The sequence below is a fragment of the Scyliorhinus torazame genome, chromosome 23 (assembly GCF_047496885.1).
Source record: "Scyliorhinus torazame isolate Kashiwa2021f chromosome 23, sScyTor2.1, whole genome shotgun sequence".
NCBI classification, from domain to species: Eukaryota; Metazoa; Chordata; class Chondrichthyes; order Carcharhiniformes; family Scyliorhinidae; genus Scyliorhinus; species Scyliorhinus torazame.
The window spans coordinates 74,387,888-74,406,132 of NC_092729.1; positions in this window are offsets into that span (position 1 = coordinate 74,387,888).

Consider the following 18,245-nt stretch of genomic DNA (forward strand, 5'->3'; position numbering starts at 1 on the left):
CCCATCCACAGCATCTCCACTAACCTTCCAATAACACAACCTGCAGGAACCCATCCTCAGCATCTCCACTCACCTTCCAATGACACAACCTGCAGAAACCCATCCTCAGCATCTTCACCCACCTCCCAATAACACAACCTGCAGAAACCCATCCTCAGTATCTCCACTCACCTCCCAGTAACACAACCTGCAGAAACCCATCCTCAGCATCTTCACTAACCTCCCAATCACACAACCTGCAGAAACCCATCCTCAGCATCTTCACTAACCTCCCAATCACACAACCTGCAGAAAACCATCCTCAGCATCTTCACTCACCTCCCAATAACACAACCTGCAGAAACCCATCCTCAGCATCTCCACTCACCTCCCAATAACACGACCTGCAGAAACCCATCCTCAGCATCTTCACCCACCTCCCAATAACACAACCTGCAGAAACCCACCCTCAGCACCTCCACTCACCTCCCAATAACACAACCTGCAGAAACCCATCCTCAGCATCTTCACTCACCTCCCAATAACACAACCTGATGAAACCCATCCTCAGCATCACCACTCACCTCCCAATAACAGAACCTGCAGAAACCCATCCTCAGCATCTCCACTCACCTCCCAATTACACAACCTGCAGAAACCCATCCTCAGCATCTTAACTCACCTCCCAATAACACAACCTGCAGAAACCCATCCACAGCATCTCCACTCAACTCCCAATAGCACAACCTGCAGAAACCCATCCTCAGCATCTCCACTCACCTCCCAATACCAAAACCTGCAGAAACCCATCCTCAGCATCTTTACTCACCTCCCAACAACACAACCTGCAGAAATCCATCCTCAGCATCTCCACTCACCTCCCAATAACACAACCTGCAGAACCGACCCTCAGCATCTCCACTCACCTACCAATAGCACAACCTGCAGACACCCATCCTCAGCATCTCCACTCACCTCCCAATAACACAACCTGCAGAAACCCATCCTCAGCATCTCCACTCACCTTCCAATTACACAACCTGCAGAAACCCATCCTCAGCATCTCCACTCACCTCCCAATACCAAAACCTGCAGAAACCCATCCTCAGCATCTTCACTCACCTCCCAACAACACAACCTGCAGAAACCCATCCTCAGCATCTCCACTCACCTTCCAATTACACAACCTGCAGAAACCCATCCTCAGCATCTCCACTCACCTCCCAATACCAAAACCTGCAGAAACCCATCCTCAGCATCTTCACTCACCTCCCAACAACACAACCTGCAGAAACCCATCCTCAGCATCTCCACTCAACTCCCAATAGCACAACCTGCAGAAACCCATCCTCAGCATCTCCACTCACCTCCCAATACCAAAACCTGCAGAAACCCATCCTCAGCATCTTCACTCACCTCCCAACAACACAACCTGCAGAAACCCATCCTCAGCATCTCCACTCACCTCCCAATAACACAACCTGCAGAACCCATCCTCAGCATCTCCACTCACCTACCAATAGCACAACCGGCAGAAACCCATCCTCAGCATCTCCACTCACCTCCCAGTAACACAACCTGCAGAAACCCATCCTCAGCATCTCCACTCACCTTCCAATTACACAACCTGCAGAAACCCATCCTCAGCATCTCCACTCACCTCCCAATAACACAACCTGCAGAAACCCATCCTCAGCATCTTCACTAACCTCCCAATCACACAACCTGCAGAAAACCATCCTCAGCATCTTCACTCACCTCCCAATAACACAACCTGCAGAAACCCATCCTCAGCATCTCCACTCACCTCCCAATAACACGACCTGCAGAAACCCATCCTCAGCATCTTCACCCACCTCCCAATAACACAACCTGCAGAAACCCACCCTCAGCACCTCCACTCACCTCCCAATAACACAACCTGCAGAAACCCATCCTCAGCATCTTCACTCACCTCCCAATAACACAACCTGATGAAACCCATCCTCAGCATCACCACTCACCTCCCAATAACAGAACCTGCAGAAACCCATCCTCAGCATCTCCACTCACCTCCCAATTACACAACCTGCAGAAACCCATCCTCAGCATCTTAACTCACCTCCCAATAACACAACCTGCAGAAACCCATCCACAGCATCTCCACTCAACTCCCAATAGCACAACCTGCAGAAACCCATCCTCAGCATCTCCACTCACCTCCCAATACCAAAACCTGCAGAAACCCATCCTCAGCATCTTTACTCACCTCCCAACAACACAACCTGCAGAAACCCATCCTCAGCATCTCCACTCACCTCCCAATAACACAACCTGCAGAACCGACCCTCAGCATCTCCACTCACCTACCAATAGCACAACCTGCAGACACCGATCCTCAGCATCTCCACTCACCTCCCAATAACACAACCTGCAGAAACCCATCCTCAGCATCTCCACTCACCTTCCAATTACACAACCTGCAGAAACCCATCCTCAGCATCTCCACTCACCTCCCAATACCAAAACCTGCAGAAACCCATCCTCAGCATCTTCACTCACCTCCCAACAACACAACCTGCAGAAACCCATCCTCAGCATCTCCACTCACCTTCCAATTACACAACCTGCAGAAACCCATCCTCAGCATCTCCACTCACCTCCCAATACCAAAACCTGCAGAAACCCATCCTGAGCATCTTCACTCACCTCCCAACAACACAACCTGCAGAAACCCATCCTCAGCATCTCCACTCAACTCCCAATAGCACAACCTGCAGAAACCCATCCTCAGCATCTCCACTCACCTCCCAATACCAAAACCTGCAGAAACCCATCCTCAGCATCTTCACTCACCTCCCAACAACACAACCTGCAGAAACCCATCCTCAGCATCTCCACTCACCTCCCAATAACACAACCTGCAGAACCCATCCTCAGCATCTCCACTCACCTACCAATAGCACAACCTGCAGAAACCCATCCTCAGCATCTCCACTCAACTCCCAGTAACACAACCTGCAGAAACCCATCCTCAGCATCTCCACTCACCTTCCAATTACACAACCTGCAGAAACCCATCCTCAGCATCTCCACTCACCTCCCAATACCAAAACCTGCAGAAACCCATCCTCAGCATCTTCACTCACCTCCCAACAACACAACCTGCAGAAACCCATCCTCAGCATCTCCACTCAACTCCCAATAGCACAACCTGCAGAAACCCATCCTCAGCATCTCCACTCACCTCCCAATACCAAAACCTGCAGAAACCCATCCTCAGCATCTTCACTCACCTCCCAACAACACAACCTGCAGAAACCCATCCTCAGCATCTCCACTCACCTCCCAATAACACAACCTGCAGAACCCATCCTCAGCATCTCCACTCACCTACCAATAGCACAACCTGCAGAAACCCATCCTCAGCATCTCCACTCACCTCCCAGTAACACAACCTGCAGAAACCCATCCTCAGCATCTCCACTCACCTTCCAATTACACAACCTGCAGAAACCCATCCTCAGCATCTCCACTCACCTCCCAATAACACAACCTGCAGAAACCCATCCTCAGCATCTTCACTAACCTCCCAATCACACAACCTGCAGAAAACCATCCTCAGCATCTTCACTCACCTCCCAATAACACAACCTGCAGAAACCCATCCTCAGCATCTCCACTCACCTCCCAATAACACGACCTGCAGAAACCCATCCTCAGCATCTTCACCCACCTCCCAATAACACAACCTGCAGAAACCCACCCTCAGCACCTCCACTCACCTCCCAATAACACAACCTGCAGAAACCCATCCTCAGCATCTTCACTCACCTCCCAATAACACAACCTGATGAAACCCATCCTCAGCATCACCACTCACCTCCCAATAACAGAACCTGCAGAAACCCATCCTCAGCATCTCCACTCACCTCCCAATTACACAACCTGCAGAAACCCATCCTCAGCATCTTAACTCACCTCCCAATAACACAACCTGCAGAAACCCATCCACAGCATCTCCACTCAACTCCCAATAGCACAACCTGCAGAAACCCATCCTCAGCATCTCCACTCACCTCCCAATACCAAAACCTGCAGAAACCCATCCTCAGCATCTTTACTCACCTCCCAACAACACAACCTGCAGAAACCCATCCTCAGCATCTCCACTCACCTCCCAATAACACAACCTGCAGAACCGACCCTCAGCATCTCCACTCACCTACCAATAGCACAACCTGCAGACACCGATCCTCAGCATCTCCACTCACCTCCCAATAACACAACCTGCAGAAACCCATCCTCAGCATCTCCACTCACCTTCCAATTACACAACCTGCAGAAACCCATCCTCAGCATCTCCACTCACCTCCCAATACCAAAACCTGCAGAAACCCATCCTCAGCATCTTCACTCACCTCCCAATAACACAACCTGCAGAAACCCATCCTCAGCGTCTTCACTAACCTCCCAATAACACAACCTGCAGAAACCCATCCTCAGCATCTCCACTCACCTTCCAATAACACAACCTGCAGAAACCCATCCTCAGCATCTTCACTCACCTCCCAATAACACAACCTGCAGAAACCCATCCTCAGCATCTCCACTAACCTTCCAATAACACAACCTGCAGGAACCCATCCTCAGCATCTTCACTCACCTCCCAATAACACAACCTGCAGAAACCCATCCTCAGCATCTTCACTCACCTCCCAATAACACAACCTTCAGAAACCCATCCTCAGCATCTTCACTCACCTCCCAATAACACAACCTGCAGAAACCCATCCTCAGCATCACCACTCACCTCCCAATAACACAACCTGCAGAAACCCATCCTCAGCATCTTCACTAACCTCCCAATAACACAACCTGCAGAAACCCATCCTCAGCATCTCCACTAACCTTCCAATAACACAACCTGCAGCAACCCATCCACAGCATCTCCACTAACCTTCCAATAACACAACCTGCAGGAACCCATCCTCAGCATCTCCACTCACCTTCCAATGACACAACCTGCAGAAACCCATCCTCAGCATCTTCACCCACCTCCCAATAACACAACCTGCAGAAACCCATCCTCAGTATCTCCACTCACCTCCCAGTAACACAACCTGCAGAAACCCATCCTCAGCATCTTCACTAACCTCCCAATCACACAACCTGCAGAAACCCATCCTCAGCATCTTCACTAACCTCCCAATCACACAACCTGCAGAAAACCATCCTCAGCATCTTCACTCACCTCCCAATAACACAACCTGCAGAAACCCATCCTCAGCATCTCCACTCACCTCCCAATAACACGACCTGCAGAAACCCATCCTCAGCATCTTCACCCACCTCCCAATAACACAACCTGCAGAAACCCACCCTCAGCACCTCCACTCACCTCCCAATAACACAACCTGCAGAAACCCATCCTCAGCATCTTCACTCACCTCCCAATAACACAACCTGATGAAACCCATCCTCAGCATCACCACTCACCTCCCAATAACAGAACCTGCAGAAACCCATCCTCAGCATCTCCACTCACCTCCCAATTACACAACCTGCAGAAACCCATCCTCAGCATCTTAACTCACCTCCCAATAACACAACCTGCAGAAACCCATCCACAGCATCTCCACTCAACTCCCAATAGCACAACCTGCAGAAACCCATCCTCAGCATCTCCACTCACCTCCCAATACCAAAACCTGCAGAAACCCATCCTCAGCATCTTTACTCACCTCCCAACAACACAACCTGCAGAAATCCATCCTCAGCATCTCCACTCACCTCCCAATAACACAACCTGCAGAACCGACCCTCAGCATCTCCACTCACCTACCAATAGCACAACCTGCAGACACCCATCCTCAGCATCTCCACTCACCTCCCAATAACACAACCTGCAGAAACCCATCCTCAGCATCTCCACTCACCTTCCAATTACACAACCTGCAGAAACCCATCCTCAGCATCTCCACTCACCTCCCAATACCAAAACCTGCAGAAACCCATCCTCAGCATCTTCACTCACCTCCCAACAACACAACCTGCAGAAACCCATCCTCAGCATCTCCACTCACCTTCCAATTACACAACCTGCAGAAACCCATCCTCAGCATCTCCACTCACCTCCCAATACCAAAACCTGCAGAAACCCATCCTCAGCATCTTCACTCACCTCCCAACAACACAACCTGCAGAAACCCATCCTCAGCATCTCCACTCAACTCCCAATAGCACAACCTGCAGAAACCCATCCTCAGCATCTCCACTCACCTCCCAATACCAAAACCTGCAGAAACCCATCCTCAGCATCTTCACTCACCTCCCAACAACACAACCTGCAGAAACCCATCCTCAGCATCTCCACTCACCTCCCAATAACACAACCTGCAGAACCCATCCTCAGCATCTCCACTCACCTACCAATAGCACAACCGGCAGAAACCCATCCTCAGCATCTCCACTCACCTCCCAGTAACACAACCTGCAGAAACCCATCCTCAGCATCTCCACTCACCTTCCAATTACACAACCTGCAGAAACCCATCCTCAGCATCTCCACTCACCTCCCAATAACACAACCTGCAGAAACCCATCCTCAGCATCTTCACTAACCTCCCAATCACACAACCTGCAGAAAACCATCCTCAGCATCTTCACTCACCTCCCAATAACACAACCTGCAGAAACCCATCCTCAGCATCTCCACTCACCTCCCAATAACACGACCTGCAGAAACCCATCCTCAGCATCTTCACCCACCTCCCAATAACACAACCTGCAGAAACCCACCCTCAGCACCTCCACTCACCTCCCAATAACACAACCTGCAGAAACCCATCCTCAGCATCTTCACTCACCTCCCAATAACACAACCTGATGAAACCCATCCTCAGCATCACCACTCACCTCCCAATAACAGAACCTGCAGAAACCCATCCTCAGCATCTCCACTCACCTCCCAATTACACAACCTGCAGAAACCCATCCTCAGCATCTTAACTCACCTCCCAATAACACAACCTGCAGAAACCCATCCACAGCATCTCCACTCAACTCCCAATAGCACAACCTGCAGAAACCCATCCTCAGCATCTCCACTCACCTCTCAATACCAAAACCTGCAGAAACCCATCCTCAGCATCTTTACTCACCTCCCAACAACACAACCTGCAGAAACCCATCCTCAGCATCTCCACTCACCTCCCAATAACACAACCTGCAGAACCGACCCTCAGCATCTCCACTCACCTACCAATAGCACAACCTGCAGACACCGATCCTCAGCATCTCCACTCACCTCCCAATAACACAACCTGCAGAAACCCATCCTCAGCATCTCCACTCACCTTCCAATTACACAACCTGCAGAAACCCATCCTCAGCATCTCCACTCACCTCCCAATACCAAAACCTGCAGAAACCCATCCTCAGCATCTTCACTCACCTCCCAACAACACAACCTGCAGAAACCCATCCTCAGCATCTCCACTCACCTTCCAATTACACAACCTGCAGAAACCCATCCTCAGCATCTCCACTCACCTCCCAATACCAAAACCTGCAGAAACCCATCCTGAGCATCTTCACTCACCTCCCAACAACACAACCTGCAGAAACCCATCCTCAGCATCTCCACTCAACTCCCAATAGCACAACCTGCAGAAACCCATCCTCAGCATCTCCACTCACCTCCCAATACCAAAACCTGCAGAAACCCATCCTCAGCATCTTCACTCACCTCCCAACAACACAACCTGCAGAAACCCATCCTCAGCATCTCCACTCACCTCCCAATAACACAACCTGCAGAACCCATCCTCAGCATCTCCACTCACCTACCAATAGCACAACCTGCAGAAACCCATCCTCAGCATCTCCACTCAACTCCCAGTAACACAACCTGCAGAAACCCATCCTCAGCATCTCCACTCACCTTCCAATTACACAACCTGCAGAAACCCATCCTCAGCATCTCCACTCACCTCCCAATAACACAACCTGCAGAAACCCATCCTCAGCATCTCCACTCACCTCCCAGTAACACAACCTGCAGAAACCCATCCTCAGCATCTCCACTCGCCTCCCAATAACAGAACCTGCAGAAACCCATCCTCAGCATCTCCACTCACCTCCCAGTAACACAACCTGCAGAAACCCATCCACAGCATCTCCACTCACCTCCCAATAACACAACCTGCAGAAACCCATCCTCAGCATCTTCACTCACCTCCCAGTAACACAACCTGCAGAAACCCATCCACAGCATCTCCACTCACCTCCCAATAACACAACCTGCAGAAACCCATCCACAGCATCTCCACTCACCTCCCAATAACACAACCTGCAGAAACCCATCCTCAGCAACTCCACTCACCTCCCAGTAACACAACCTGCAGAAACCCATCCTCAGCATCTTCACTCGCCTCCCAGTAACACAAGCTGCAGAAACCCATCCTCAGCATCTTCACTCACCTCCCAATAACACAACCTGCAGAAACCCATCCACAGCATCTCCACTCAACTCTCAATAGCACCACCTGCAGAAACCCATCCTCAGCATCTCCACTCACCTCCCAATAACACAACCTGCAGAAACCCATCCTCAGCACCTTAACTAATCTTCCAATAACACAACCTGCAGAAACCCATCTACAACATATTCACTAACCTTCCAATAACAAAACCTGCAGAAACCCATCCTCAGCATCTCCACTCACCTCCCAATAACACAACCTGCAGAAACCCATCCTCAGTATCTCCACTCACCTCCCAATAACACAACCTGCAGAAACCCATCCTCAGCATCTCCACTAACCTCCCAATATCACAACCTGCAGAAACCCATCCTCAGCATCTTCACTAACCTCCCAATACCACAACCTGCAGAAACCCATCCTCAGCATCTTCACTCACCTCCCAATAACACAACCTGCAGAAACCCATCCTCAGCATCTTCACTCACCTCCCAATAACACAACCTGCAGAAACCCATCCTCCGCATCTCCACTATCCTTCCAATAACTCAATCTGCAGAAACCCATCCTCAGCATCTCCACTCACCTCCCAATAACACAACCTGCAGAAACCCATCCTCAGCATCTCCACTCACATTCCAATAACACAACCTACAGAAATCCATCCTCAGCATCTCCACTGACCTCCCAATACCACAACCTGCAGAAACCCATCCTCAGCATCTTCACTCATCTCCCAATTACACAACCTGCAGAACCCCATTCTCAGCATCTCCACTCATCTCCCAATTACACAACCTGCAGAAACCCATCCTCAGCATCTCCACTCACCTCCCAATAACACAACCTGCAGAAACCCATCCTCAGCATCTCCACTCATCTCCCAATTACACAACCTGCAGAACCCCATTCTCAGCATCTCTACTGACCTTCCAATGACACAACCTGCAGAAACCCATCCTCATCATCTCCGCTCACCTCCCAATAACACAACCTTCAGAAACCCATCCTCAGCATCTTCACTCACCTCCCAATAACACAACCTGCAGAAACCCATCCTCAGCATCTACACTCACCTCCCAATAACACAACCTGCAGAAACCCATCCTCAGCATCTCCACTCACCTCCCAATAACACAACCTGCAGAAGCCTATCCTCAGCATCTTCAGTCACCTCCAAATAACACAACCTGCAGAAACCCATTCTCAGCATCTCCACTCACCTCCCAATAACACAACCTGCAGAAACCCATCCTCAGCATCTCCACTCACCTCCCAATAACACAACCTGCAGAAACCTATCCTCAGCATCTTCAGTCACCTCCAAATAACACAACCTGCAGAAACCCATTCTCAGCATCTCCACTCACCTCCCAATAACACAACCTGCAGAAACCCATCCTCAGCATCTCCTCTCACCTCCCATTAACACAACCTGCAGAAACCCATCCTCAGCATCTACACTCACCTCCCAATAACACAACCTGCAGAAACCCTTCCTCAGCATCTTCACTCACCTCCCAATAACACAACCTGCAGAAACACATCCTCAGCATCTTCACTAACCTTCCAATAACACAACCTGCAGAAACACATCCTTAGCATCTTCACTCACCTCCCAATAACACAACCTGCAGAAACCCATCCTCAGCATCTCCACTCACCTCCCAATAACACAACCTGCAGAAACCCACCATCAGAATCTTCACTTACCTTCCAATAACACAACCTGCAGAAACCCATCCTCAGCATCTTCACTAACCTTCCAATAACACAACCTGCAGAAACCCATCCTCAGCATCTCCACTCACCTCCCAATAACACAACCTGCAGAAACCCATCCTCATCATCTCCACTCACCTCCCAAGAACACAACCTGCAGAAACGCATTCTCAGCATCTTCACTCTCCTTCCAATAACACAACCTGCAGAAACCCATCCTCAGCATCCCCACTCACCCCCCAATAACACAATCTGCATAAACCCATCCTCAGCATCTCCACTCACCTCCCAATAACACAACCTGCAGAAACCCATCCTCAGCATCTTCACTCACCTCCCAATAACACAACCTGCAGAAACCCATCCTCAGCATCTTCACTCACCTCCCAATAACACAACCTGCAGAAACCCATCCTCAGCATCTCAACTCACCTCCCAGAAACACAACCTGCAGAACCCATCCTCAGAATCTTCACTAACCTCCCAATAACACAACCTGCAGAAACCCATCCTCAGCATCTTCACTCACCTCCCAATAACTCAATCTGCAGAAAACCATCCTCAGCATCTTCCCTATCCTTCCAATAACACAACCTGCAGAAACCCATCCTCAGCCTCTTCACTAAACTTCCAATAACACAACCTGCAGAAAACCATCCTCAGCCTCTTCACTAAACTTCCAATAACACAAACTGCAGAAACCCATCCTCAGCATCTCCACTCACCTCCCAATAACACAACCTGCAGAAACCCATCCTCAGCATCTCCACTCAACTCCCAATAGCACCACCTGCAGAAACCCATCCTCAGCATCTTCACTCACCTCCCAATAACACAACCTGCAGACATGCATCCTCAGCATCTCCACTCACCTTCCAATAACACAACCTGCAGAAACGCATTCTCAGCATCTCCACTCACCTCCCAATAACACAACCTGCAGAAACCCATCCTCAGCATCTTCACTCACCTTCCAATAACACAACCTGCAGAACCCATCCTCAGCATCTCCACTCACCACCCAACAACACAACCTGCAGAAACCCATCCTCAGCATCTCCACTCACCTCCCAGTAACACAACCTGCAGAAACCCTTCCACAGCATCTCCACTCACCTCCCAATAACACAACCTGCAGAAACCCATCCTCAGCATCTTCACTCACCTCCCAGTAACACAACCTGCAGAAACCCATTCTCAGCATCTTCACTCACCTCCCAATAACACAACCTGCAGAAACCCATCCTCAGCATCTCCACCCAACTCCCAATAGCACCACCTGCAGAAACCCATCCTCAGCATCTCCACTCACCTCCCACTAACACAACCTGCAGAAACCTATCCTCAGCACCTTAACTAATCTTCCAATAACACAACCTGCAGAAACCCATCTACAACATATTCACTAACCTTCCAATAACAAAACCTGCAGAAACCCATCCTCAGCATCTCCACTCACCTCCCAATAACACAACCTGCAGAAACCCATCCTCAGCATCTCCACTCACCTCCCAATAACACAACCTGCAGAAACCCATCCTCAGCATCTCCACTAACCTCCCAATATCACAACCTGCAGAAACCCATCCTCAGCATCTTCACTAACCTCCCAATACCACAACCTGCAGAAACCCATCCTCAGCATCTTCACTCACCTCCCAATAACACAACCTGCAGAAACCCATCCTCAGCATCTTCACTCACCTCCCAATAACACAACCTGCAGAAACCCAGCCTCCGCATCTCCACTATCCTTCCAATAACTCAATCTGCAGAAACCCATCCTCAGCATTTCCACTCACCTCCCAATAACACAACCTGCAGAAACGCATCCTCAGAATCGTCACTCATCTCCCAATAACACAACCTGCAGAAACCCATCCTCAGCATCTCCCCTAACCTCCCAATAACACAACCTGTAGAAACCCATCCTCAGCATCTCCACTCACATTCCAATAACACAACCTACAGAAATCCATCCTCAGCATCTCCACTGACCTCCCAATACCACAACCTGCAGAAACCCATCCTCAGCATCTCCAATCACCTCCCAAGAACACAACCTGCAGAAACGCATCCTTAGCATCTTCACTCATCTCCCAATTACATAACCTGCAGAACCCCATTCTCAGCATCTCTAATGACCTTCCAATGACACAACCTGCAGAAACCCATCCTCAGCATCTCCACTCACCTCCCAATAACACAACCTGCAGAAACCCATCCTCAGCAACTCCACTCATCTCCCAATTACACAACCTGCAGAACCCCATTCTCAGCATCTCTACTGACCTTCCAATGACACAACCTGCAGAAACCCATCCTCAGCATCTCCACTCACCTCCTAATAACACAACCTGCAGAAACCCATCCTCATCATCTCCGGTCACCTCCCAATAACACAACCTTCAGAAACCCATCCTCAGCATCTCCACTCACCTCCCAATAACACAACCTGCTGAAACCCATCATCAGCATCTACACTCTCCTCCCAATAACACAACCTGCAGAAACACATCCTCAGCATCTTCACTAACCTTCCAATAACACAACCTGCAGAAACCCATCCTCAGCATCTTCACTTACCTCCCAATAACACAACCTGCAGAAACCCATCCTCAGCATCTCCACTCACCTCCCAATAACACAACCTGCAGAAAACCATCATCAGCATCTTCACTAACCTTCCAATAACACAACCTGCAGAAACCCATCCTCAGCATCTTCACTAACCTTCCAATAACACAACCTGCAGAAACCCATCCTCAGCATCTCCACTCACCTCCCAATAACACAACCTACAGAAACCCATCCTCAGCATCTCCACTCACCTCCCAAGAACACAACCTGCAGAAACGCATTCTCAGCATCTTCACTCTCCTTCCAATAACACAACCTACAGAAACCCATCCTCAGCATCTCCACTCACCTCCCAAGAACACAACCTGCAGAAACGCATTCTCAGCATCTTCACTCTCCTTCCAATAACACAACCTGCAGAAACCCATCCTCAGCATCTCCACTCACCCCCCAATAACACAATCTGCATAAACCCATCCTCAGCATCTTCACTCACCTTCCAATATCACAACCTGCAGAAACCCATCCTCAGCATCTTCACTCACCTCCCAATAACACAACCTGCAGAAACCCATCCTCAGCATCTTTACTCACCTCCCAATAACACAACCTGCAGAAACCCATCCTCAGCATCTTCACTCACCTCCCAATAACACAACCTGCAGAAACCCATCCTCAGCATCTCAACTCAGCTCCCAGAACACAACCTGCAGAACCCATCCTCAGAATCTTCACTAACCTCCCAATAACACAACCTGCAGAAACCCATCCTCAGCATCTTCTCTCACCTCCCAATAACACAATCTGCAGAAAACCATCATCAGCATCTTCCCTAACCTTCCAATAACACAACCTGCAGAAACCCATCCTCAGCCTCTTCACTAAACTTCCAATAACACAACCTGCTGAAAACCATCGTCAGCCTCTTCACTAAACTTCCAATAACACAACCTGCAGAGAACCATCCTCAGCATCGTCCCTAACCTTCCAATAACACAAACTGCTGAAACCCATCCTCAGCATCTCCACTCACCTCCCAGTAACACAACCTGCAGAAACCCATCCTCAGCATCTCCACTCACCTTCCAATAACACAACCTGCAGAAACCCATCCTCAGCATCTCCACTCACCTCCTAATAACACAACCTGCAGAAACGCATCCTCAGCATCTCCACTCACCTCCCAATAACACAACCTGCAGAAACGCATCCTCAGCATCTCCACTCAACTCCCAATAACACAACCTGCAGAAACCCATCCTCAGCATCTTCACTCACCTCCCAATAACACAACCTGCAGAAACCCATCCTCAGCATCTCCACTAACCTCCCAATAACACAACCTGCAGAAACCCATCGTCAGCATCTCCACTCACCTCCCAATACCGCAACCTGCAGAAACCCATCGTCAGCATATCCACTCACCTCCCAATAACACGACCTGCAGAAACCCATCCTCAGCAACTCCACTCACGTACCAATAACACAACCTGCAGAAAACCATCCTCAGCATCTTCCCTAACCTTCCAAAAACACAAATTGCGGAAACCCATTCTCAGCATCTTCACTCACCTCCCAATAACACAACCTGCAGAAACCCATCCTCAGCATCTTCACTCACCTCCCAATAACACAACCTGCAGAAACACATCCTCAGCATCATCACTAACCTTCCAATAACACAACCTGCAGTAACCCATCCTCAGTATCTCCACTCACCTCCCAATAACACAACCTGCAGAAACCCATCCTCAGCATCTTCACTCACCTCCCAATAACACAACCTGCAGAAACACATCCTCAGCATCTCCACTCACATTCCAATAACACAACCTGCAGAAACCCATCCCCAGCGTCTCCACTCACCTCCCAATAACACAACCTGTAGAAACCCATCCTCAGCATCTCCAATCACCTCACAATAACACAACCTGCAGAAACCCATCCACAGCATCTCCACTCACCTCCCAATAACACAACCTGCAGAAACCCATCCTCAGCATCTCCACTCACCTCCCAATAACACAACCTGCAGTAACTCATCCTCAGCATCTCCACTCACCCCCCAATAACACAACCTGCAGAAACCCATCCTCAGCATTTCCACTCACCTCCCAATAACACAACCTGCAGAAACCCATCCTCAGCATCTTCCCTCACCTCCCAATAACACAACCTGCAGAAACCTATCCTCAGCATCTCCACTCACCTCCCAATAACACAACCTGCAGAAACCCATCCACAGCATCTCCACTCACCTCCCAATAACACAACCTGCAGAAACCCATCCTCAGCATCTCCACTCACCTCCCAATAACACAACCTGCAGTAACTCATCCTCAGCATCTCCACTCACCCCCCAATAACACAACCTGCAGAAACCCATCCTCAGCATTTCCACTCACCTCCCAATAACACAACCTGCAGAAACCCATCCTCAGCATCTTCACTCACCTCCCAATAACACAACCTGCAGAAACCTATCCTCAGCATCTCCACTCACCTCCCAATAACACAACCTGCAGAAACGCATCCTCAGCATCTCCACTCACCTTCCAATAACACAACCTGCAGAAACCCATCCTCAGCATCTTCACTCACCCCCCAATAAGACAACCTGCAGAAACGCATCCTCAGCATCTCCACTCACCTTCCAATAACACAACCTGCAGAAACCCATCCTCAGCATCTTCACTCACCCCCCAATAAGACAACCTGCAGAAACCCATCCTCAGCATCTTCACTCACCTCCCAATAACACAACCTGCAGAAACCTATCCTCAGCATCTCCACTCACCTCCCAATAACACAACCTGCAGAAACGCATCCTCAGCATCTCCACTCACCTCCCAACAACACAACCTGCAGAAACCCATCCTCAGCATCTTCACTCACCTCCCAATAACACAACCTGCAGAAACCCATCCTCAGCATCTCCACTAACCTCCCAATAACACAACCTGCAGAAACCCATCGTCAGCATCTCCACTCACCTCCCAATAACACGACCTGCAGAAACCCATCCTCAGCAACTCCACTCACGTACCAATAACACAACCTGCAGAAAACCATCCTCAGCATCTTCCCTAACCTTCCAAAAACACAACTTGCGGAAACCCATTCTCAGCATCTTCACTTACCTCCCAATAACACAACCTGCAGAAACCCATCCTCAGCATCTTCACTCACCTCCCAATAACACAACCTGCAGAAACACATCCTCAGCATCATCACTAACCTTCCAATAACACAACCTGCAGAAACCCATCCTCAGTATCTCCACTCACCTCCCAATAACACAACCTGCAGAAACCCATCCTCAGCATCTTCACTCACCTCCCAATAACACAACCTGCAGAAACACATCCTCAGCATCTCCACTCACATTCCAATAACACAACCTGCAGAAACCCATCCCCAGCGTCTCCACTCACCTCCCAATAACACAACCTGCAGAAACCCATCCTCAGCATCTCCAATCACCTCACAATAACACAACCTGCAGAAACCCATCCACAGCATCTCCACTCACCTCCCAATAACACAACCTGCAGAAACCCATCCTCAGCATCTCCACTCACCTCCCAATAACACAACCTGCAGTAACTCATCCTCAGCATCTCCACTCACCCCCCAATAACACAACCTGCAGAAACCCATCCTCAGCATCTCCACTCACCTCCCAATAACACAACCTGCAGAAACCCATCCTCAGCATCTTCACTCACCTCCCAATAACACAACCTGCAGAAACCTATCCTCAGGATCTCCACTCACCTCCCAATAACACAACCTGCTGAAACCCACCATCAGCATCTACACTCACCTCCCAATAACACAACCTGCAGAAACCCATCCTCAGCATCTTCACTCACCTTCCAATAACACAACCTGCAGAAACCCTTCCTCAGCAACTTCACTCACCTCCCAATAACACAACCTGCAGAAACACATCCTCAGCATCTTCACTAACCTTCCAATAACACAACCTGCAGAACCCCATCCTCAGCATCTTCACTCACCTCCCAATAACACAACCTGCAGAAACCCATCCTCAGCATCTCCACTCACCTTCCAATAACACAACCTGCAGAAACGCATCCTCAGCATCTCCACTCACCTCCCAACAACACAACCTGCAGAAACCCATCCTCAGCATCTCCACTCACCTCCCAGTAACACAACCTGCAGAAACCCATCCACAGCATCTCCACTCACCTCCCAATAACACAACCTGCAGAAACCCATCCTCAGCATCTTCACTCACCTCCCAGTAACACAACCTGCAGAAACCCATCCACAGCATCTCCACTCACCTCCCAATAACACAACATGCAGAAACCCATCCACAGCATCTCCACTCACCTCCCAATAACACAACCTGCAGAAACCCATCCTCAGCATCTCCACTCACCTCCCAGTAACACAACCTGCAGAAACCCATCCTCAGCATCTTCACTCACCTCCCAGTAACACAACCTGCAGAAACCCATCCTCAGCATCTTCACTCACCTCCCAATAACACAACCTGCAGAAACCCATCCACAGCATCTCCACTCAACTCCCAATAGCACCACCTGCAGAAACCCATCCTCAGCATCTCCACTCACCTCCCAATAACACAACCCGCAGAAACCCATCCTCAGCACCTTAACTAATCTTCCAATAACACAACCTGCAGAAACCCATCTACAACATATTCACTAACCTTCCAATAACAAAACCTGCAGAAACCCATCCTCAGCATCTCCACTCACCTCCCAATAACACAACCTGCAGAAACCCATCCTCAGCATCTTCACTCACCTCCCAATAACACAACCTGCAGAAACCCATCCTCAGCATCTTCCCTGACCGCCCAATAACACAACCTGCTGAAACCCATCATCACCATCTACACTCACCTCCCAATAACACAACCTGCAGAAACCCATCCTCAGCATCTTCACTCACCTTCCAATAACACAACATGCAGAAACCCTTCCTCAGCATCTTCACTCACCTCCCAATAACACAACCTGCAGAAACACATCCTCAGCATCTTCACTAACCTTCCAATAACACAACCTGCAGAAACCCATCCTCAGCATCTTCACTCACCTCCCAATAACACAACCTGCAGAAACCCATCCTCAGCATCTCCACTCACCTCCCAATAACACAACCTGCAGAAACCCATCATCAGCATCTTCACTTACCTTCCAATAACACAACCTGCAGAAACCCATCCTCAGCATCTTCACTAACCTTCCAATAACACAACCTGCAGAAACCCATCCTCAGCATCTCCACTCATCTCCCAAGAACACAACCTGCAGAAACGCATTCTCAGCATCTTCACTCTCCTTCCAATAACACAACCTGCAGAAACCCATCCTCAGCATCTCCACTCACCCCCCAATAACACAATCTGCATAAACCCATCCTCAGCATCTTCACTCACCTTCCAATATCACAACCTGCAGAAACACATCCTCAGCATCTCCACTCACCTCCCAA